Source organism: Pinus tabuliformis, chromosome 5_2, assembly GCF_031772625.1.
Source record: "Pinus tabuliformis cultivar Carrire ecotype Pingquan chromosome 5_2, CPIR1, whole genome shotgun sequence".
Classification (NCBI taxonomy): Eukaryota; Viridiplantae; Streptophyta; class Pinopsida; order Pinales; family Pinaceae; genus Pinus; species Pinus tabuliformis.
In genome coordinates, this window is record NC_142306.1 from 951,898,044 (window position 1) to 951,922,156 (window position 24,113).

Below are 24,113 nucleotides of genomic sequence, written 5' to 3' on the forward strand. Positions count from 1 at the left end.
CAATGACCGGTAATCAAACGATTTCTCACATGGTCGACTTCAGATCATTTATTCCCATGGTGTAGAAATGTACCACGGCGGTTGGTGAAGACCTCAGGTTGTATCAGCATTCATTGGTTCACTTGATAGTTGATCCTGATGCTGCTAGTTGATACCACTCTACTTTATATGTTGCAGTCAGTCATGGCGACATTCTATATGCTGGCACCTGAGTTTGCAGTGTAGTACCATCCTATTCCATCATGTTCAGTTGGTACCTTTTGGGATCAGTCTTTGATATCAGTGATCCGTTGCATCTTTCAGCATCATTGACAGTCTTATATGTGATATTCAGACATGTACTTGTTCATTATGATCAGATGATCCATTATGTATCTTTCAGTCATTTATACTTGTATACTTAGTGGATCCGCTTGTACTTGATATGCGGACATGCTTTACTTTTTCTGAGCATGGGTATGCCCGCCTCAGACAGTGTTTCTTTCTGATCTCCTTTGGTGGCTTGGTAGGCTGAATTCTAGTGAAGTCCTCCTCGATTTTTGACAGACTTCCTTTCCATGTACTCGCATAATATATTTCGGCCATCATGTACCTCTTCTGACCTCATATATTAGGGGGCATCTATTATAGCTCCAAATCTCACTCTTATGGTTTGTGATGCTGTACTCATGGCCTAGGGCAACCCCTCCTTCCAGACCTGGTCCTAAAATTTAAAAAATAGTGGTTTATCCCTTATACGCGACATTTCCCTGAGTTAAACGCATGTATATGCGGGTATGTGTATAGCCAACCCGCGTGTATGTATTAAAACACTTAAAAAAATATAACACTCCTTATTTTCGGGTGGAGATCGCGGGTTTACCTACTGATCACCTGTTAGTGCCCGTGGCCCAACTGTTCCCAACCAACTCCTAACTAAAAAACTACTTTGGAGATGGTATAAAAAGACCTCAAAGGGAAGGCCTAAGGGAGGAGAGAAGAGAGAGAAAGGTTATTATGCTGAGATTTTTCCCTTGACCAGGTCTGAAGTCCCTTGTGCCTTCTGCACTTCCCCCATTTTGTACAGGAAACCTTTGTTTCCTTGTGTGTTGATGTTCATCCACCATTTATGACATCATGGAGAGAGTCATGGAAGGAGTTTGTTAGAGGCTTGAGGCTGGAACGGATCCGGAAGGAAGCTTTGCTTGGAGCCTGCTGAAGGTGACTCAGGTGAAAATATTCCTTTTTATGTACTTTATTTGTCTATAATAAAAGAAACACATGTCTTGGTTCCCGAATGAATCTTCTTTATGTTAATGATATTCATGTTTAGAATTCATATATTAAAGGTTGTTTGGATTTCATAACTAACTACCTTTCTTTATAACATGAAGATGGTTTCTTTATAATTTTTTGTCCATGTACTATTGTGTTCTTTGAATTGGTTGTTTTGCAGGACAAAAGAGAAGAAGGGAACTCCAAGAAGGGTTTGGACCCTAAAGGCCTTCTCAAACGTAGGACCAAAGGTACATACCCTTATCATAGAATTTGCTTATAATAGCATAATCGCTGTATGAATGCATGTTTCTTTGAATAGATAACTTTCAGTCTGCTAGGGTTTCAACCCAAAAATCCCTAGGGGAGTAATTCCCTCTATCAGCTGCTATAGTCCTCCAAACAAGTTTTTCTAAGGTTTCTCTTATACTATCCAAACAGGACCTACATCCACTAGCAAAACATCAACACGGAAAGATCAAGATACCTTTGTTCTAGATGTCTTCTTTTCTGTCCTTATATTCTTCACGGCCTATGCATATACCTGATATTTTTGGCCCTCTAATTAGGGATTCTTGTAACCCATGTTAGCCCTAAATATACAGCCCAATCTCCTCACAAATCCTGCGCAATTCCCTTCCTTTCTACTCTTGTCTCCTGCGTTGTCCTACTAGGTATATTAGCTCCTAATCACAGGTCTTCTCCAGGGTGGAATGACCTCAGATATGCTCCTATTTAGAGCTTGACCCTCCTGCAACATACACAAAAATTCTTAGCCATATGTATAAATAATTACTCCACCAAAATGAGCACAAAACTACCCTCCAAACTTGCACAAGAATTTGCCTTCAAGCCTTGGCCGACATCTGCCTTCTTATCCAAGATAAGTCACAAGAAAAGACAACGAATACTCCTCTCCACTTCGGCTAGGGGACTCAAGGTTGTGAAACCATAGGTATCCTTTTCCTTTTATGCTTGCACTTGATGTGTGCCTTGAATGAGATCCAAGGCCTCTTATTTATACTAGATGTTGGAGGAGCCAATGGGGTGCCTTTGTGCCAATAAGTCCCTTCATTTAGTGAAGCCAACTTGAGGAAGACCCTTTTAATGTGCTAAAAAATGCCCTTATATTGAAGTCGACATAATGCTTGCCCAAAGTAAATTATGTCACATCAAATAATAAAAAGAGGAGTGCCAAGCCAAATAATAATTTCCTTTTATAAATTTTAAATTCTCTTTTGGGGCAAAGTGGATTTTCCTTGGGGTAATTGGGCTTGTTTTGGGGAAAATTCATTTCGAAGCTGCCATTTTTCAACAAAATTAGAAAAACACTAAATCAGACCTATCTTGATAGATAAAATTATGTAAAGTAACAAGTAAAATTACATAATCACTAAATAAAACAGGAAACACAACAAGTATTGTATTATTGGGAATTCCCCAACAATGATGCCAAAAATTATGGTGCTTTTAATTACCCTTCCAATTGCTTAGAGGGACAACCAAAGTGTGGTTCATTTAATTATCAATCCATGGTTTGTAGGGAAACTTGTGAATTGTCGTGCACCGTATATGGCAATACAATCGTGTTTATGTGTTGAAGTTGTACTAACTAAATGGTTGTTAGAATTCAAGATATAAATATGCTTTTACAAGTCACAAAGTAATCTAAATCAAACCTTCAATCCAATCCACACTTGCAGGAACATAAAATAACATTGTCTAATCTATGTAGTAGGAAAATTATATCACACCAGCATCTAAAGGTGACTTTCTCAAGTGTTAAGAATGATCTCGATTACTATAACCAATATGCAGTTGCACGTGCAATGGAAATGCATTCAATTACAAACCATTAACTCACACTTGCATGTATTCAAATGATATTAGCTTGGTGGTTTGGTGAACAATTCGTTTCCCCATTTAAGTGAGTTCAAGTCTCCAAAGACATGATGTAACTTTCCCGTTGTGGCATTTATGAAATTTTTATATTTGGTGTATTCCTGGTAGCCAATGTTTCGAAGTTACCGATTCTCTAGAAAATTCTCATTCCGGTTAAAAAAAACGCACACTTGTAAAGAAATTGAAACCATAAGCCAAATGTGTAAAATAACTAATCCAAATTGTCCAGGAAACAAAAGTCTTGAGATTCTACAAACATGGTAATGTTAATGCTACAACAGAGTTGCAACAACAACCCTAACTCATGCAATGTTGTAATTCCTTCACGAAATCAATTAGTGAGTGAATAAAGATAACATTAGCATTTGAGTTGCAATAATAACCTACAATTCAAATTTGTAGTGATGTAATCTATCAGAGTTACAACAATTAATAATTCTTTGGAGTTTCAGTAATTAACAATTCATAGTTGCAACAATAAAAAAAATAGAGTATATACAGAAAGAAATAAAAACATAAACTAGAACTAGAACTACATTATGGATACGGAAAATACTTGACTAAGGGGGCCTACCTTAGATGAGGTGTTGGCTGTGGAGCCTAATTATCTTCTTGATTGTTCAGTTTTTTTTTTTTTTTTTTTTTTTTCAGCCACGTTGGATCCCTATTCCTAACGGGGTGGCAACACCACTCGTATGATTGTCGTCACGAGGGTTTGGCGAGGGGCAACGATGATTTTTATGAGCCTCCCCTCCTGGTGGGGGTTCGAGGGTAGTGCCGCTGAAGCTAAAAATAGATTAAAATTTGTCTTGTAAAATATTGTAATTTTGTTGTTAATCTAGGTCGTTCATTAGGAAGATGACTTGACAGTAGAAGTTATGTTAATTTATTGTTTTTTTCCCTAGAAGGAAATCCTCAGTTTATACGATGAAATTGTATTGAGGTTGTGTATTATTATTCTGAGCAAGAAAGAGAGAGGAGACTGTGTGAGAGCGAAGAGGAAATTAAAATGGATATGTTGTAGGTTGTATCTCTTCATTTTTTTGAATAATATAGAAGGAAGGGGTGACTGTTTCTCCGTGGACATAGCCCAAATTGGGTGAACCATATGTATCTGTGTCTCTCTTGTTTTATGTGTTTTTTCGTTTGTGTTTCCACAATATTGTATGTGTTTCATTGCTCTGTTAATTGTTTTTTTAACAAATGGTATCAGAGCCGAAAGTGCATTTGGATAAGAAACTCGCAGGATAGAAGGGTTCCTGGTTCGAGTGGGAGCAATAGTAGAAGATGGTAGGTTTAGGGTCAAGAAATTTAACGGCAAAAACTACCAGTTGTGGAAGATGCAGATGGAAGATTATTTGTATTAGAAATATTTGTACCTACCATTGAGCATAAAATCAAAGAAGTCAACAAGTATGACAGACGAAGAATGATATCTTCTCAACAGAAAGGCACTAGGAAGAATACAACTATGTCTAGCAGTGTTGGTGGCATTCAACATTTCAAAGGAAACGACAATAGAAGGTTTAATGACAACATTGGCCAAACTATATGAAAAGAACTTAGCCTTAAATGAGGTATTTATTATGAAGCGTCTATTTAATATGAAGATGTCAGAAGATGGATTTGTTGTTGATCATTTAAATGAATTTAACATGGTTACCAGTAAGTTAAGTTATGTAGGGGTAAATTTTGATGATGACGTTAGGGCTCTGTTATTTATGTGCTCATTATCAGAAAGTTGGAATGGATTAGTTATGGCTATTAATAACTCTATCTCTATATCTAGTATTTTAAAGTTTGGTGATGTTGTTGGTTCTATCCTTAGCGATGAAATGCGAAGGAAAATCTCAGGTGAGAATCAGGTAATTCTTTAACTGCATAGACTAGGGGAAGAAAAATGGAAAGAGGAAAGAGCCCAGGACATCGCTGTAAGTCAAGGAAAGGTAGATCCAAGTCTAGATCGGGGATTGTGTGCTCTAAATGTGGAAAGAAAGGGCACTATAAGAAAGATTGTAAGTCTCGAAAGGGAAAAGAAGGAGATGGACATTAAGAGAACAATTAAGAAGCGAATGTAACATGTGATGTGTTTTAATATGCTCTGATTCTTTCATTATAAAATATTATTGATTCCTGGGTAGTAGATTAAGGGGCTTCATTCCATGCCACACCTGATAGGAAACATTTTCATGACTATGCTCAAGGAGATTTTGGACATGTTCTTTTGAGTGATGATAAACCCCATAAAATCATTGGAATGGGTATTTTTTTTTATAAAGTAATAAAATGGAAACCAATGGTTATTAGAGGTAAGGCATGTTATATATTTGAAGAAAAATATAATTTCAACAGGGTAATTGGGAGGTGAAGTTTATGTAACTACATTTATAGACAAAACCTGGAAGGTCACAAAAGGAGCCCTAGTAATAGCAAAAGGAGAAAAGGTTGGTACATTGTATTTATGCAATGAAATTTCTAATTTTTTTAATGATTTAACCTCCACGGGAGTAGATATGACACTCTAGCATCATAGGCTCAGGCACATGAGTGAGAAGGGGATGCAAATCCTTCACTTAATAAATTTGTTGTCAGGTTTGAAGCATGTTGATTTGGATTTCTGTGAAAATTGTGTTTATGGAAAACATAAGAGAGTCAAATTTATTAGAGTTGGGAAGGAAAAGAAGAGTGAAAAAATAGAGGTTGTGCATACATATGTATGGGGACCTACTCAAGTATCATCTCTCGGTGGTTATCACTATTATATTAGTTTTATTAATAATGAAACTAGGAAAACTTGGATTTATTGTATTATGAATAAATATGATATATTTAATACTTTCAAGAAATGGAAAGATTTGGTTGAGAATGAGATCGGAAAGAAGTTGAAGGTTCGCAAGTCAGACAATGGATGTGAATATTGCAACAAATAGTTTGATAACTATTGTTAAGAGCATGGAATTTGTAGAGAGAAGAAAATTCTAGGAACATCACAGGAAAATGATGTGTCAGAAAGGATGAACAAGACAATCATGGTTCGTGTAAGGTGCATGAGATTGCATGCAGGATTTCCATTACAATTTTGGGCAGATGCTGTAGATATTGTTGTTTATCTAATAAAAAGAGGGTCTTCAAGTTCCTTGAATCATGGTATTCCAGAGGAGGCATGGATAGCTAAATAGGCAAACTACTTATTTTGAAAGACTTTTGGTTGTGAAACCTTTGTCCACATTAATAAATAAAATAGAACAAAGCTTGAGGCAAAATCAAATAAATCTACTTTTATTGGATAGGGTGTTAATGATTTTGGTTATCATTTATATGATTATGAAAATCACAAAATCATTAGGAGCGGAGATGTCATATTCAATGAAAAGGTCTTGTATAAGGACTAGATAAAATGAAAGAAACAAGAAAATGAAAACAAAGAATACATAGTGCTTGATGAGATCACAGAAAAAGTAAAGCTGCATGAAAATAATAATGATCAGCAACCACAACAACAACAAAAACCACAACAACAACAAGAAACTCAAACACCTGAAAGTGGTGTTAGAAGATCTACCGGAATAAGTAGACCCCCTAAACGATACTCTCCTTCATTATATCATGTATAGTTGATTGATTCTGGTGAACCGGAAAGATATGAAGAAATAATGCAGGTATAAACCAAGAAGAAATGGGAGCAAGCCACAGAAGAAGAGATGGAATCCTTGATGCATAACCAAACTTGGGACTTAGTCAAGTTTCCTGCAGCTAAAACAACATTGCAGAATAAAATGGGTTTATAGGTTGAAGGAAGAAAATGGAGGTAAACAGAGGTATAAGGCTAGACTTATGGTGAAGGGTTTTGCACAAAATAAAGGTATAGACTTTGATGAAATTTTTTATCTTCTTGTTAAAATGAATTCAATAAGAACTATTTTAAGTCTATTCGCAACAGAAGTTTTGCATCTTGAGCAGTTAGATGTAAAGACAACCTTTCTCCATGGGGATTTGGAGGAAGAAACATATATGTAGCAGCCATAAGGGTATGAGGTCAAAGGGAGGGATAAATTAGTGCGCAAATTGAAGAAGAGCTTGTATGGCTTAAAACAGGATCCAAGGTAGTGGTATCTAAAATTTAACAAGTTTATGTCTAAACAAGGTTATACTAGATGTCACTTTGACCATTGTGGTTATCTTAAAAGGTAGCTATATTATATTTCTATTGTATGTAGATGACATGCTTGTTGCAGGAAATAAATGTGCTCAAAGTAAAATTGGTAAATTAACTTGAAGTGAAGGATTTGGGTGCTACAAATCAAATTCGTGGTATGAGAATAACTAGAGACAGGAAAATCACAAATTAACATTGTCTTAGCGTGAGTACATAGAAAAAGTGTTGGAAAGATTTAATATGCAGAATTAAAAACCAATCAGTACACTTTTGGCTAGCCATTTCAAACTAAGTAAGGAAATGTGTCCCAAGACCTGGAAAGAGATGGATTATATGTGTAAATTTCCATATGCATCAACAGTTGGAAGCTTAATGTATGCAATGATTTGCACAAGAACTAATATTGCATATGCAGTGAGAGTTGTAAACATATATATGAACAATCCAGGAAAAGAGAATTGGATGGCAGTGAAGTGGATTCTCGGGTATTTGAGAGGTACCACAAATAAAAAATTATGTTTTGGAGGTTCAAACATTGCTCTACATGGATATGTTGATGGAGATATGGCAGGTGATAGAGATAATAGGAGGAGCACCACAAAATATGTGCTTACTGTAGGTGGAACAACTGTAAGTTTGGTTTCAAAATTGCAAAACATTGTTGCACTTTCAACAATAGAAGCATAGTATGTTGTTGCTACAAAGGCTATTAAGGAACTGGCTTGGTCACAAAGGCCTATGGATGAATTGGGTAAGAAGCAAGAGATGGGTAGGTTATATAGTGAAAATCAGAGTGTCATTAATCTTGCAAAGAACTTAGCATTTCATTCCAAGACTAAACATATACAACTCAAATACAATTTCATACGGTCAGTGTTGGAAGATGGACAATTGAAGCTGGAAAAGATACACACTAGCCAGAATCGTGCAACTATGTTAACAAAAGCTATAACCAAGGAGAAACTAAGATTATGATTAGTTTCAATTGGTCTTCAAATATGATGGTGAAGATGAGAAACAACCAAGTCTGATTGGATTCATTTTCTAGTAAGTGAAGAAACGATGGAGTTTATATAATCAGTCTCCAAGTGGGATATTGTTGGGTGTGGAACTTGATTATCTTCTTGATTGTTCAAATATTTTTTGTTTCACCTGTGTTGGATCCTTATTTCTAACGGGGTAGCAACACCACCCATATGATTGTCATCATGGGGGTCTAAGGGAGGGGCGACGAAGATTTTTATGCGTCAGGGGTTTCGGAGGCAGCACCCCCAAAGTGAAAAATAGATGAAAATTTTCCTTGTAAAATATTGTAATTTCGTAGTCAATCTGGGTTTTTCAATAGGCGAATGATCTGATGGTGAAAGTTATGTTATTTTAGGGTTTTTTTTTGCCCTAGAAGGAAACCCTCGGTTTATATGAGGAAATTGTATTGCGGTTGTGTATTATTATTTTGAGTGAGATAGAAAGGAGACTATGTGAGTGTAGAAATTATAGTGTAGATTTGAAACTGCTCATGAAATTTACTAAATCACAAGAATCAAACTCTACTACTATGCGAAATTCAATTCGCAATTGAGAACACAAATCATAAACATGCAAGAAGAAATATCACACATGCACAAATATTTATCTAGGGGAAATAATTGCTCAAAACCCCTTCCTATCTATATTGCACTAATAAAATAATAGATATGTAATACATATTATTTCTCTAGCCTGAGCACAACCTACAAGTGTATGGTCTATCTCTCTGCCTGACTAACGGACCCTGGCCAATGCTTAGCCAAATTTCAAGCCCTCTAAGCCCCTATTTCCTTGTGTTGTTCCTTAAGGAATTAGGCCCCTATTATTTAGGAAATTCCTCAAATTGATTGTGCAATTCCTTTAGGTTGATTCTATGACTGCATGCACCACATGTACACATTAGAATAGTCTACATTGGATAGTACACTTCCTTGGAATCTCCATTTCAACTGGGTAACTTGAATTCTCTGCATGCAACAATTATTTTGGGCTGATTGATTAGTTAACTGGTTCATCACTGAGTGTGGTTGAAGTCACACTTCCACAACTGACCTTCCACTAGTTCATTGAATAGTTAGAACTAGTTTAACTGACAATAAATCAATTAACAAAATTAGATTGCTACAAATTAGCAATCAATCATGCCAAATTGAACTCAAGATTACCCAACTCGAATTAACTGATTTAATTGAGTGACAAGTTCCATGTCACCTCAGTTAACTACCTTTAAGATTTTTGTTGATGTGGAAATTCAAATTTTCTCTATTTTGACCAAGGCAACGTCAAACTGAGTTTTTCTTTCTTCATTTTCAACACTTCCTCTCAATAAGAAAGGGATTATCTATCACCCCTATCCTATCTCTATGGAACTCAAATTTTCCTCTTGACAAAGCCTTTGTAAAAATATCTCCATCTTGTTCCTCTATTGGAAGGTATTCTAGCAACATTATTCACCTCTACACACAATCCCATAGATGGTGATACCAGATATCTATATGCTTGGATCGATCATGAAATACAAGATTTTCAGAGAGCTTGATGCAACTCTGATTATCATAGTAGATCACAGTTGGGTTCATTATCTGACCAAACGGTGTCACAAGAATCTTTCTCATTTAGATCACTTCACATGTTGCTTGACTGGCAGCCATGTATTCTACTTCTACTGAGTTGAGTGTCGCAAATGTTTTCTTCCTACTGCACCAAGAAACAACTGTGGACCCAACACTAAAAATTCCTCCTGATGTACTCTTCCAGTTTGATGGAATCCCCGCCCAATCTACATCTATGAAGCCGCATAGCTTCACTCCCTCTATTCGTTTGTACCATAGTCCAAACTAGGTAGTGCCTTTGAGATACCATAGAACATGCTTAGATGTCTTCCAAAATAATTTAGTTGGCCTAATCATAGCTTGGCTCAGCTGGTTGACTGCATAGCACATATCTAGTCGCGTGTTCACAAAATAAATTAGTGAACCCACAAGCTGCCGATAAATGGTAGCTTCCACTTTCTCACCTAAAGTGGCATCATCTTTCCTCCAACTGGTTGCTAGAGGAGTCTCCATGGATTTGCTACTCTCCATGTGGAACTTCTTCAGTATCTCATTTGCATACTTTCCTTGAGACACAAATAGTTCCCCATATCATTGCCATACTTCCAAAGTGAGGAAGTAGTGCATGAGTCACATGTCCTTCATTTCAAATTCTCTTGCAAGGTCCTTCTTGCAAGATTTGATAAAATTCTCATCACTCGTTAAAATCAAATCATCAACATATAAGACAACAATAAAAAATTTATCTTCTACCACAATATGATAAAGGTTTGCATCTGCTTCACTTTTGGTGAAGCCCAACTCGATGAGATAGTTGTCAATCCTAGTGTACCAAGCACAAGGTGCTTACTTGAGACCATACGATGCTCGCTTGAGTATGCACACATGCGACTCTCAATAAAAGGTCTCAAAACCTTCTGGTTGCAGGATGTACACCTCCTCCTCAATAACTTTATTGAGGAATGTTTTTTTTACATCCATCTAGTGGATCTTCCACCCCATCTGCGCAGCCAGTGCAAGAATTGATCTAATGGATGAGTACCTTGCTACTGTAGCAAAGGTCTCCTCATAGTCAATTCTATCAACCTGAGAGAATCCCTTGGCCATAAATATGGCCTTATACTTCTCTATGCTTCCATATACTGCATGGTTTACCTTGAAGATCCATCTCGAACCCACAAATGATTTATTTACTAGTCTTGGGATCAGTTCCCAAACACCATTCTTTATAATGGATGTGTATTCCTCCACCATTGCATCAACTCATACATGTTGCTCTACTACTTCCTCAAAAGAGGATGGATCCGTCTCAACAATCTCAGTGATTAGAGCCATGTAGCTAGTGTACCGATAATGTGACCTTGTCTCCTTACGCTATGAAGTGGGTGCTCCCACATTCTCTCTAGCATCATGCAAAAATCTCTCAGCTTCCCTGGTTCTTTTTCTAACTTCTCTAGATGATTCTGCCTAAGTGTTTGTCTCCACTCTTTGTTCCTCAATTTTTTGTTGCTCCACAACTTCCTAAGGCTCTTCCTTTGGAGCTAAAAGCTCCAGCTCTAGTTGCAACTAAATCTCCCTCTCAAGAGAGCATCTCATTACTTTCTTCTCATCAAAATTTACATCCCTTCACAGCCTCATTCTGAGGGATGACAAGTACACACAGTAGTTGTGAGCAATTTTTTTGTAACCCAAAAATATCCCCAACTCTGTTGTTGGCTCAAGTTTCTTCCTTGATTCTTTGGAGACATGGCGGTAAACAGAGGTTCCAAAAATCTTGAAGTATGACAAATCCGACTTCCTCCCCAAGAAAGCTTCCTCTAGTGTACTCATGCCAAGAATCCGATGAGGACACCTGTTTTGCAAATAGATTTTTGTATTGCATGCTTTAGCCCACAAATGTAGAGGTAGGCCTTGGTCATGAAACATCGCCCTTGGTTCTCCCACAATGCTACGGTTCTTCCTCTCAACCACCCCATTCTGTTGTGGGTTGTGGGGTGCTGTCAACTCCTGTCGAATGCCTTCTTTTGCATAGAAATTTTCAAACTCATTCAACACGTACTCACCTCCATTATCGCTCCTGAGAGCCTTCACCTTCTTGTCAATTTCTTTCTCAACTAGTGTCTTGAATTCAACAAACTTGGAGAATGTCTCATATTTCTTCCACATGAAGAATATATAACACTTCCGTGAGAAATCATATATAAATATAATATAATATTTATGTCTGGAAGTGAAGGCTATCGAGAAAGGTCCACATACATCAGAGTGGATCCTTTCAAGGACTACATGTGCTTTGTTGTACCAATCATGGAATGCAGCTTGTATTTACTTCCCCAAGGTACACCCTTTGCATGTATTCTGCTTCTCAAGTGCTCCTTTAGGGAGAATTGTGGTTATCTTTTGCATAGTCTTTAGGGCGTCATGATGCAAATGGCCAAATCATCTACGCCAAAGTTCATCGACATTGCAGCTCTGCACCTTCTCCGCGTTCGTGCTTAATCCAACATAGTCTTCCACATATAGCTTATACATGTTCTTCACACAAACCCCGACTTGCTTCACCTGTCCCGTGGATATGCCTCTCAGGAATTCTTTCCCTTTACTGAAGATCACATCATAACCACAGACTTCCAAAACTGCAACAAAGATGAGATTTTTCTTTAGGCCCAAGATAAACATGACTTCCTTGAGTCTAAGAGGGGAGCCCAACTCCCTCTGAAAGGTGATTGTATCAATCTTGGTCGTGTCGTACCTTCCATCATCTCCCATATCGATGTGCATCTAGAGATATTTCTCCTCCAGGTCACTGAAAAATTCTCTATTCCTCGTCATGTGGAATGAGACACCAATATCCAAGTACCACATGCTCCCCATCACTGTGCTCGCTATGCATGCGATAAGAGTGAAGTCAAGCTCGAAATGTGGAGCCAAAGCTTCACCTATCGCTCCTCCTTAGGTCTTCTTGCTTGAATTTTTGTGTGGACACTTCATGGCATATTGCTCCAATTCATGACAATTGAAACATTTAATTTTGGACAAGTCTTTCTTCTTGCCCCCTTGGTTGGATTCTAGTTTGGATTGAGATTTCTTCCCTTTTCCCTTCTTTCCCTTTCCAACCATGCACAATTTTCTTCATCCTCGCACTTGGATGAAGTCCCATCTCTGGTATTCCACCTTATTTCCTCCTGTACCAAATCAGACCATAAATGTTCCCAATTTGGTAGTTTCTCCCTCCCATTCACCGAATCTTGGTAGTTATGCCAGCTCTTGGGAAGGCCTAGAATGGATAGGCTTACCAAATCATCATCTAAGACTATAACACCAACTCCTACAAGTTCATCACGACATTGTGTGAACTTGCTCAGACACCATTGATCATAGTCATTCTTCTACATCTTGATATTTTGAAGTTTATCCTTGAGGGCCAATTTTCTGTGGTCGTTGCTACTTTGGAACATATCTGTCAGTGTCTGCCACATTGCATAAGGATTTTATTTTTGTGGAGATTGGAGACAATGTGGTTTGTACTCCCTCCAATATTATTCCCCTCGCCTTGGCTACACACTTCTTCCTTTCTTCTAGATTCTAGGAATCAGATGATCCTGGTTTTGGGATGTCATTATCAACAAATTCCTTCAATCCATTGTCTTCCTGCACTACCTCCATACGGTCCTTGCAAGCAACAAAAAAATCAATTTCCCTTAAGGGCATACTCGAGTCTTAGTCCATAGAAATCATCCTTATAGATTTGAATAATTTCTACTATATTGATCATGCAAATTCAATCCTCTTGATAAACAACTTTGAAATTTATGCTCTATTGTGAATCTTGCTTTGATACCATGCATAAATTATGGTGTAGATTTGAAACATATCATGAAATTTACTAAATCAAAAGAGTCAAACCTACTCTACTTCTCTGCAGAATTCAATTCATAATCGAGAACACAAATTATAAACGTGCAAGAAGAAATATCACACATGCACAAAAATTTATCTAGAGGAAATCAACTGCTCAAAACCCCTTCCTATTTATATTGCATTAATCAAATAATAGAGATGTAATACATATGTTTTCTCAAGCCTAAGCACAACCTGCAAGTGTATTGTCCATCTCTCTGCTTGACTAACTGACCCCGGCTAACACTTAGGAAAATTTCAAGCCCTCCAAGCCCCTATTTCCTTGTGTTGTTCCCTGAGGAATTAGGCTCCTATTATTTAGTAAATTCCTCAAATTGATTGTGCAATTCCTTTAGGTTGATCCTCTGACTACATGCACCACCTGTACACATTGGAATAGTCTACAACTAATAGTACACTACCTTGGAATCTCCATCTCAACTAGGTAACTCAAATTCTCTGCATGCAACAATTATTTTGGGTTGATTGATTAATTAACTGGTTGATCACTGAGTGTGGTTGAAGTCACACTTCCACAACTGAACTTCCACCAGTTTCTCCAACAGTTATAACTAGTTTAACTGACAATAACTCAATTTAACTGAATTAGATTGCTACAAATTAGCAACCAATCATGCCAAACTGAACACAAGCTTCCCCAACTCGAATTAACTGAGTTAACTGAGTGACAAGTGCCATGTCACCTCAATTAACTACCTCCAAGGTTGCTGCTGATGTGGAAATTCAATTTTTCTCTGGTTTGACCAAGGCAAGGTCAAACTGAGATTTTCTTACTGTATTTTCAACAGTGAGAGTGAAGAGGAAATTACAATGGATTTGTTGTAGGTTGTATCTCTTCATGTTGTTGGATAATATAAAAGGAAGGACTGATTGTTTTTCCATGGACGTAGCCCAAATTAGGTGAACCACATATATCTGTGTCTCTCTTGTTTTATGGGTTTCCTTGTTTGTTTTTCCACAATATTGTATATGTTTCATTGCTTCGTTAATTATTTTTCTAGCATGAGGCACTGGTTAGAGAAAAAAAAAATGTGAATGCTCGACACACCATTACTTGAGCTATAGTGGAAAGGAAATTGAATTGCAGAAATAAAATCCTCAGTTTTGATTGTAAGTTACAAGCTACCAATTTCAAGTTTTATTGACAGTGCTGGAAACCCGTCAACTAAGGGGGTCTCCCTAGTGTGAAGTCCCAACTAGACCTCACACCGTTTGGAGTAGGAGCCCCATCAAGGGTATCGACCCCACTACCATAAATCAAAGGTTTGCCTTGGCTTCAATGGGTAACATAAGGGATTGTACACATAACCTTTGAAACAAGCAAGTTGACATTGTGAATCACACATTCACATTGTGTAAAAGGAAACTTCCATGAGAGGGAAAGAGAGAGTGAGCCTCTGGAAGGAAATTTATAATACTATCCTAAGAGAAGCACATAAGAGTAAGGAAAGATTTTTTAATTAACCTGCAAATTAATTCACAAGATAATAACAATTCAAGAAAACAAATATAACACACATTCAACAAGATGAATACCAAATCCAACAAAATAGTTCATTTTCTTTAGTACGTATGAACACAGCATATACCACAAACATCTAAAGAATAGTCTTACAACATTCATGATACATGCATGAAAGTGTGGTGGCTCAACGAGCTTCTGATAATTAGGTGAAAGTTACAAGTACACATACAAAGGTGAGGCATTAACTCCAATAGTGGAACATTAAGTCACCACTTGCTCCTCCAAGGAATGATCTTCTCTCTTATGCCAAGATAGAGGAGCCAAAGCTAGCTCTCCAGATTCCAAGCCTCCAAAATCCATTTGATTGAGTTATGAGGGTTCATTTATAACAAGAGGAATGACCTTTCATATCCCCATGACTCTTGAGCTTCCCTTATGACTCTTGGAATCCTAAGTGACCTTTGAACTTCTATTGACTCTTGGGTCCACATGTGACTTTTTATATTCCACATGTGACTCTTGGACTTCCACACATTTACATTTTGTATTTTTTGAAAATATATAATTACATTCCACAACATGTGGGAAAATACATGGACAACATAGGACTATGTCATGACCCTTTGAGAGGCCATGAGTTGGCCACTATGACATAAGACTTCATTGTAATGTATCATGCGAAGTGCTTCTCCTTATTGTTGTGTATTTCATTCTTGATGATAGATCTGATCTGTACTTCATCTTCACCCTCCAAAGGGTCTTGGATCAGTGTTGGAACCTTTTGAGTCATCATGAAATGTCATCATTCTATCATGGTCCAGGATCTCTTCATGTCTTTATGATGGTTCTTCTTTGTGCTTCTTCTCTGCAAGTGATTCCTTGTTTCTTTTCCTTGAAACCTTCCTTGAGCATCATCTTTCCATGTTGATGTGGTAATCCTGCCAATGAAGTTCACTCATGACAAGGTAAGATTAGTCCAGAAATCATTTATTCTACCCATACTTTTCTATTTGAAGAAGTTGATTGTGATGGGCCTGTTTAGGATATAAGAGAGAGAGAATTGGTTGGGAATTGTGCATTTGAGCTCAATAGTGGCTGAGGAGTGACCCCACTGCCAACTGAAATTGCATAATGTGCAATAAGGAGGGACTCTTCATGGTCCATTGCAGTGAGAAAGTGCAAGAGACAAGGTTGATGAGCATGCTGACTGGAACTGTGCAAAGCACAGTGCTCAAGGGAGAGGGAGGCAGCGACTACACTGGCGAGCTTCAAAGTGATTGAGGTATGACCTCACTATGCATTGAAACTATGCAATGTGTAGGAGGAGGCAACACAGGATAGGGTATGGCGTAGTGAGGGGTTCTAGTCAGTAGAGGAGACAAGACTAGACACTGGAACTGTGTAATGCGCAGTACTTGAGGGGCAGACTCTTATGCTTGTGCAATTGAGGGTTACAGTGGGCTAGACATGAATTGAGTATCCACTAGGACTCCATCATGCATAGAGGGAGGCTCACTAGAAGAGAGGATTGCGCAGTTGGTTGATGCAAGTAGTAGAAAGTCAAGTCACTTTGCCAGGGAAAATCTCACTGCACTATGAAGGAGAGGGAGCCTATGTATTGTGAAGTTTGTCCTTGCAAAGGGATGGAGAAGGAACTTCTATCAACTAGAAGTGATCCATGTGCTATATAAGGCAGAACTAATGAAATTCTTAGTGCAGTGAGTCAATGCAGGCAACAAGGGTTCAATTATTATGCTTTGAAGCTCCCCATTGTGCAATGATAGTAGTTGTATCTAATAAAGGCTCAGTGAACAAGTCTAGGAGGTAAGATTTTATCAATGCGGCTTGTGAATAACCAATAATCATCACCTGGTGGAGGGTTGGTATTTTTCATAACTTGCACATGACAGGAGGAACAAGAAGAGCTCCAAAATGGCTAGGTGTGGGACCAATAAATTAAGAGAGAGAAAAGCATATGAAAGAGACTCAAACACAGATCACACACATGAACACCATCGATACAAGTCAAGGGAATTCAAAGTACTCACGATCGACAATCACACCTTGAAACATCAGGAAAGCGACACTTATTACAAAGTGCAATAGTTGAAATGTAGCATTGTGACACTTAGAACACAGGTTGCAATAAAAGTGTCAATTGTGACAAGAAAGTGCGCTGAGACATAGGAATGTGTCTAGGGAACATTCTTATGATATGTAAGACCCTCTAATGTGGAAGAGTGTGCTAGAGATGTTTCTAAGGATGCGTGTAGTTGCGACACATACAAGAGGTGAAATAGTTAAAAGTGACACTTGCGACAGTAAGAAAAAGTGAAAACAACACTCTCAAAAGCTAAAAAAAGTGAAAGCGACATATTCCAGAGTGAATATAAAGTGAAAACAAACTTGTTAAATCAAAAGCAAGAAAAAAAGACAGTCGCGAAAGTGAAAGCAACACTTGTGAAAACAAAGGTGTGCAAAAGCGACAGTTGAAACAACTCACTAGAATAGTAGTGCAATTGCGACCAAAGTGAGAGGGATTGTCAAATGATATGGCACACTCACTGTCAACATAGGCTGTGCAGTTTACTGTGTTAAACATTGTGCAAGCACTATTCCTAGAGATTGTGTAAGCCTTACTTTCAGGAGCAACACAATGCTTATCTAAGCTTGCATAGAAAAAAGTGCATTTATGAATTCATCAAGGATTGAGCATGTATGAGAAAATGACTTTGACACTTAGAATATGAGAAGAAGACTTGAACGCTTATAAAAATATCAATCAACCATGAAGTGACTATGATTCACATGGGACAACAAATCGTACAATCCTCAGTAGGCTCCAAAATTCAAGTGTAGGCAAAATTTTGGAGAGTGTTTATCGCAACAAAAATGCTTGGAAACACACTGGTAGAACTCCAGCTTATCTATTTAGGTTTTACCCTTAATTTCAAGGTCTCAGTCTTTCAAGAAGTATTGATTCACCATGTAAATTACCCCAAATTTTCCACTTATCCCGAATAAAGATATAGCGTCTTCTATTCCTTTCTTAGCTTTAAACACATCAACATAACTCTAGTCACACCTCAACAATTTCGATAGGGGAGAAGGATAATAAGTATACCAAGATTTTGATATTGAGAGTTAAGCACATTCCTCGGAATTTCTCCGCAGCCAACGAGCCCATTTAGTACCCTGGCAGAGTCACCTCAAGGAATAAAAAGCATTGCTTCGTTTCCAGCAAGCCTGTTTAGTACCCGGACGAAGTTGCTTGCTTCACCTCTCCGCGTAGGACGCCTTTCTCTTCTTAACCCTTTTATTTTATTCTCAAAATATATGATTGCATCATTTATTAAACATATATCACAGGGGTGGAAGAGGGATCCTGATTTACTTTAGGAGCAAGAGAGGCTGTTCCTTGTTTAAGGGATTTGAAAAATAACTGAAATTAATATGCTTGTTTAAAATTTTCTCATTTCCCTTCTCTACTCGATTGAGTCGACATGTCAAAATATCATTTGATACAAGGTTGATTAGAATGAAGATCCCAATAAAGATAGGGGCTTCATAGTTTGGCCAAAGACTTTCCGTTTGGGATGAATCGTATGTTTCGTTCAAACATCATTGACTTTAAAAAAATGCAAACCAAGACAAAGAAGAGGATTATAGATTAGCCAAGCATTGTTCGTCATCACACTTTCCCTTTTCAAGTTTCTCCACACTACCTTTTGAGCCAAGAAAGATAATTTTCATGCATAATCTTATTAAACCAAAGCAATAAAGGAAAGACATAACAAAACAAGTTATCAAGACCAAAAGAACAAAGCAGATGGAGGATTGAACTAAAAGCAACATGTGAGACAAAAGATAGAAAACAAAGGAAATACTAAAGGGGAGAAAGTGTAGGATGAGTGTAAAAGGGTATCTAAAATGGAGCTAGATCTACTCCTACCATAATAAGCTAGGAGGTCAAGGCTAAGTGTATGGGAATTTCCAGTGTAACCACCGTAACTACTCCCAACCTACGAAAACAAAGATACGAACAATTAAAACTGATATAAAGCAACGCGCAAAAGTAAATATAACAACTTGAATACTTTGAATAAGAAAATGAAGGTCCTGACTAATGCCAAAAAGATGTGCCATACAAGCTTCCTTTAACCAACTTGAAATCATACCTTTTTGCTTAGAACAAGAACACTGCAAACCTGGAAAGCTTCTTGTGAATGTGCCTTCATTCATGTTTTCAGTTATAGAAAGCATCAATAAAGATCGAAACTTATTATTAACAACCAAGCTTGCCAATTAAGATTTTTCTAACCATTCAATGATTTGATCTCGATATTCAAAAAAACTAATTTGAAAACCCTAAGACTCACGAGAAAATGAATTTTCAATCAACACATTCAAATCACCAAGAGAATCTTCTTAGGGGAATTCGATCTGATCTCGTCCAGAAACTTTGTCAATATGGTGAGAACCTACCATGACCAACAACAAAAGATGAAGTGTCTCAACCATCCGAAAAGTATTTGAATAATGAAATATTTTATCATAACAACTATCATCATATTCATCGACGGGGAGATGATACTTTGAAAGGAAATTGTCAAAACCAGTGTTATGTTCAGATTGATTGGTTAGCATATAAGATTCTTGATACTCGTGTCAATTAAGCCCAATATCCATATAAGAGTTTTGATCTGCCTAATGATTCAAGCATTTTCTAACATTCAAGGAGACACATTGTGCTAGAAATATGATTAACTTGATAACATACACAAAGGGGATGAGAAGGTGATCAATCTTGGAAGAGTTTAATAGGGGGAAATCTTCCAACCAAATATGGCCTTTGTCTTGATAATCAAATTGACAGGCTTTGAATCTGTGTACATCCATATATGATATGAACTCCAACCCTGAGTGTGATACAAGGGATTCACATGAGGACAAATTAACCAAACAAAATTGCCCATCCGATCAAAAACTCTATCTTTAGGGTTAAAAGAATTAACTTGAAAATGTTGAAATTCCTTACAGAGCGAGCTCACATCTAGTGGAAGAAGGTTAAGGAAAGAATTATGTGTGAAAATCTGGATCCAACTTAGTTTGGAGATCTCAACAGGATTGTGAGAACTTGTCATAACCATTAGTGGGGGCTAAAGTGCCTCGACTTCCTGACAAGTCTTTGAACTCACCAAAGGTGGATCATCGAATTTGGGTGGCTTAGAAAAATTAACAAGTAGATATGCACCACCATCATCAGATGTGTCAATGAAAACATTGTTAATGTCACTAGTTTGATCATATTTAAGATTTAGCACATCAGATTATTGATGGATAGGGAATGTAGATGCATCAATCAGAAAATCCCCTTGATCATTTAGAGTTATAACATCTTCCTCCTACCTTATGAAAGATTTACAATTAAACACATAGCGATCAATAGACTCACCCTCTTCATCATCTGATCGTAAAACCACACTATCCTATACCTGATTGCAATCAAGATCAGCATGATGAGGGTCTCAAAACCTAGGAGAAAATTTTGGTATAACAGACTTATCAAACACATTCAGGTATAATGAATAGTGTTCTAAAGATGAGGAAAGATGAAAAGACTCAGGAGGAGAGAAACCAATTGTAACTGAGTCTGATTCAACTTGTAAGAACAACATATCAATGTGCATGTTATGCTCTATGAGATTATTTGAACATCCACTGTCACTTAAGACAATGCCTTGGCCATGGCATGGAGGTGAATGTAAGAGCATATCATGAGAAAACTGAAGATTGCTTGAATCAACATGATTTTCGTCAGTATAATAGTCAAAGAAAGGCATACCAATGTGACATTCAGGTTGACTTTACTTTTCTTCAACATGGTTGTGGCATGGAGGTGAATGTAAGAGCATATCATGAGAAAACTTAAGATTTCTTGAATCAACATGATTTTCATCAGCATAATAATCAAAGAAAGCCATACCAATGTGACATTTAGATTGACCTTGCTTTTCTTCAACATGGTATACCAAAGATTCAAAATATTGACAACTTACCTCTTTAGGTTTGTCATCTGAAAATGTATGGATCAAAGGATTTCAGGATCATTCTTAATTGAAAGAGTATCCCAACCCATAAATGGAGATTGTAAACTATGAGAAGCAAATTCCAGATCGATACCTTGCAAATCTAAGTCCTCTGAAGAAGAAAATATATCATCCCATCTACTTGGGCACTCTTCACTGCATGTATTAGTGGAAACATGTATGTTAAGGTGATGTTTGTCCAAAGTTTGAACTTGAATGAAGGGTATGGAATCATTTGACAGGTTATCAATATCACAAGATCGGTGATCAACCAAAAATGTGAGATTATCATCTTGAAAGAGGGAAGAAAGATAGGACATATCTTCAATACTTTGCTCCTCTACATGTGAAATGCAACTACCTTGTTCTTAATTACTTCTTGAAACAACAGGTTGAAAATCAAAAGGGTTTGAAGTAGGTTGATCAAGAGGATCATGAAACAAGGAATCAAGAAAGATGGATGGTAGAGGTTGAAGGATATCCCTTGAGGAAATCGTAAGTTCGATCAATTCAGATTCAAAATTAGGATTATGCACATTGATGTGACTTTGAAAAACTAAAGGATCAACCTTCACCTTAGGCTCCATGCAATTACTAAACCATTCCAAGTTCTCCCTCATAGGATCTAGATCATGGAGAGTATTTGAAGGTGGAAAAGAGTGATCAACATTTTGATTTCTAGATTTCCCAAGTTCAACATCATCACAAGGAGGAACCCAAATTGGTACTGAGAAAGGAGGACAAGGAACAAAAGGAATAATAGGTTCCTCCTTAGAGATTTGGGGTGTCTCATGATCAACATAAGTTTGAACGGTAGAATCAACCAAAGGTTTAGATTCAAATGATTAGAAACAAACTTTGAATTTTTTCATTGATGAAATCTGAGTCAACCACTCCCTTGGGAAATTCATAGCAAATGATCCAAAATGGATCCAGTTTTGCCTCTAGATCAAAGTCTTCAAATTCAGATGAAAGTAGGATCAAGTCGAAGTGCTCGTCAATACGATTCCAACGGTGCAAACAGTGTGTAAATTTGAGTCCGGATGAAGAAGTTAAAGCCAGTCAAAGTTTATGGAAAATTAGGGAAAAAAGTCAAAAAGTCAAAGGTCAATAGTCAACGGTCAACAGGGTGATGTCAGCAGGACATGTGTCGTCTCGAGAATACACCACTTGTCTTGGATGACATTAGCAAAGGAGGTGACGTGTCGCGATGTGATTAGTTGAAATGGGCCAATCCAGTGTTGACACGTGCAACCCAGATTTTTCCCAATCTAGCCTTATGTCCAAAATTTTAGGGATCAGGGAGGATCGAACCCCTGACCTCCCGGAATGGCTAAGTTTTCACTGGAGAACTGCACCGGACGGGCTACGTTGGGACTTTTTAAGATTCGGGATGACATTGTATTTATGGTGTTACGGGTTGTTGCCGGAATAAAAGGCCAACGACCGGGGTCAACCCATTGGCCGCCGGACCTCTTGATGAAATATCCCACATGCAACGGGCAGTGTTAAACCATACACCATATATGAATCAACCGAACCATATAACAAGCAATGGCAAGCAGAGTTCTATAGTCCGAACCATAGTCATATATCACCATCGAACATATAATATATACCATATACAATGTTACCATAACCAATGGCGGAACAGTCAGGCGTGGGTTTCGAACCCTCGACCTACCAAAACCATATATATGCAACGACTTCAACACAGTCAGATAACCAATATGCCAAGGGCAGGGCTTGGTAAACCAAGTGCCCATAACTTTATTTAAAATTTATGCAGGTGTCGAACAACCAAAACACCAGCGCGCGGACTAAGGTGGTTTTGTGCAGGCAGAGGTAGTTTTTGTCAGCAGAAAGTGGTTTTGCATGACAAAGGCAGTTTTGGATTTATACAGGGGGTCTGGAGGTCACAGTGGCCAAATATGGTCAAGTTTATACTCGTTTGACTCAAAATTTCGAGTTGAATGCAATGGTGAGGTCCATTTTCTCATTTGAGACTCTGTTTTTGAGCTCATACATGTAACAACATTTTGAAGACAAAATAAAGCAGTCAACATTGGAAGCTAAAGGACCAGGAGACGTAGCCAGGAAGTCTGGTGAACTCCTTTATTAAATTATGTTGTGTTGATGTGATTGAATGTGTTTTCAATTTGCTTATGTGTTTATGTTATTCATAATCTTTTCGATCCATTGCACTTAGTAACATAAGCAAACTTCACATAAAGTCTATAATACTTTTTTCATTAACGGATCAAGTGGTATCAGAGCTCAAGGTTTTTAAGGTCTGACAAGATTGTGTGAAGATTTTAATGCTTACTAGGTTAACGCTCCGACGAGGTGAAGGTGAACTTGTTGAGGCAAATCCAGAGATTGGAAAGGTCTTTTCACAAAAAAGGATGGCGGATGAAACCCCACTTGGGTCAGAATCTCAATTTCTGGATAGTTTCATGACGATACGTGTAATGGTGGAAGAGATGTATCGCGAGTTTAAGAAGAACAAAGATGAAGGCACTTCATCACCTAAAGATCAAGAAGATAAGGGAAAGGGAGAAATGCTTCCTCCACAATCTCCTCCGTCATCACCATCATCGTCATCATCATCCTCTTATTCTCATAAATCTAGTCCTTCTAAGAAGAAAAAGAAGAAATCCTCCTGGATCAAATTAGATGTAAAATTTGATTTGCCAATTTATGATGGAGAACTTAATGCTGAAAAGATTGATAATTGGATAAGACAA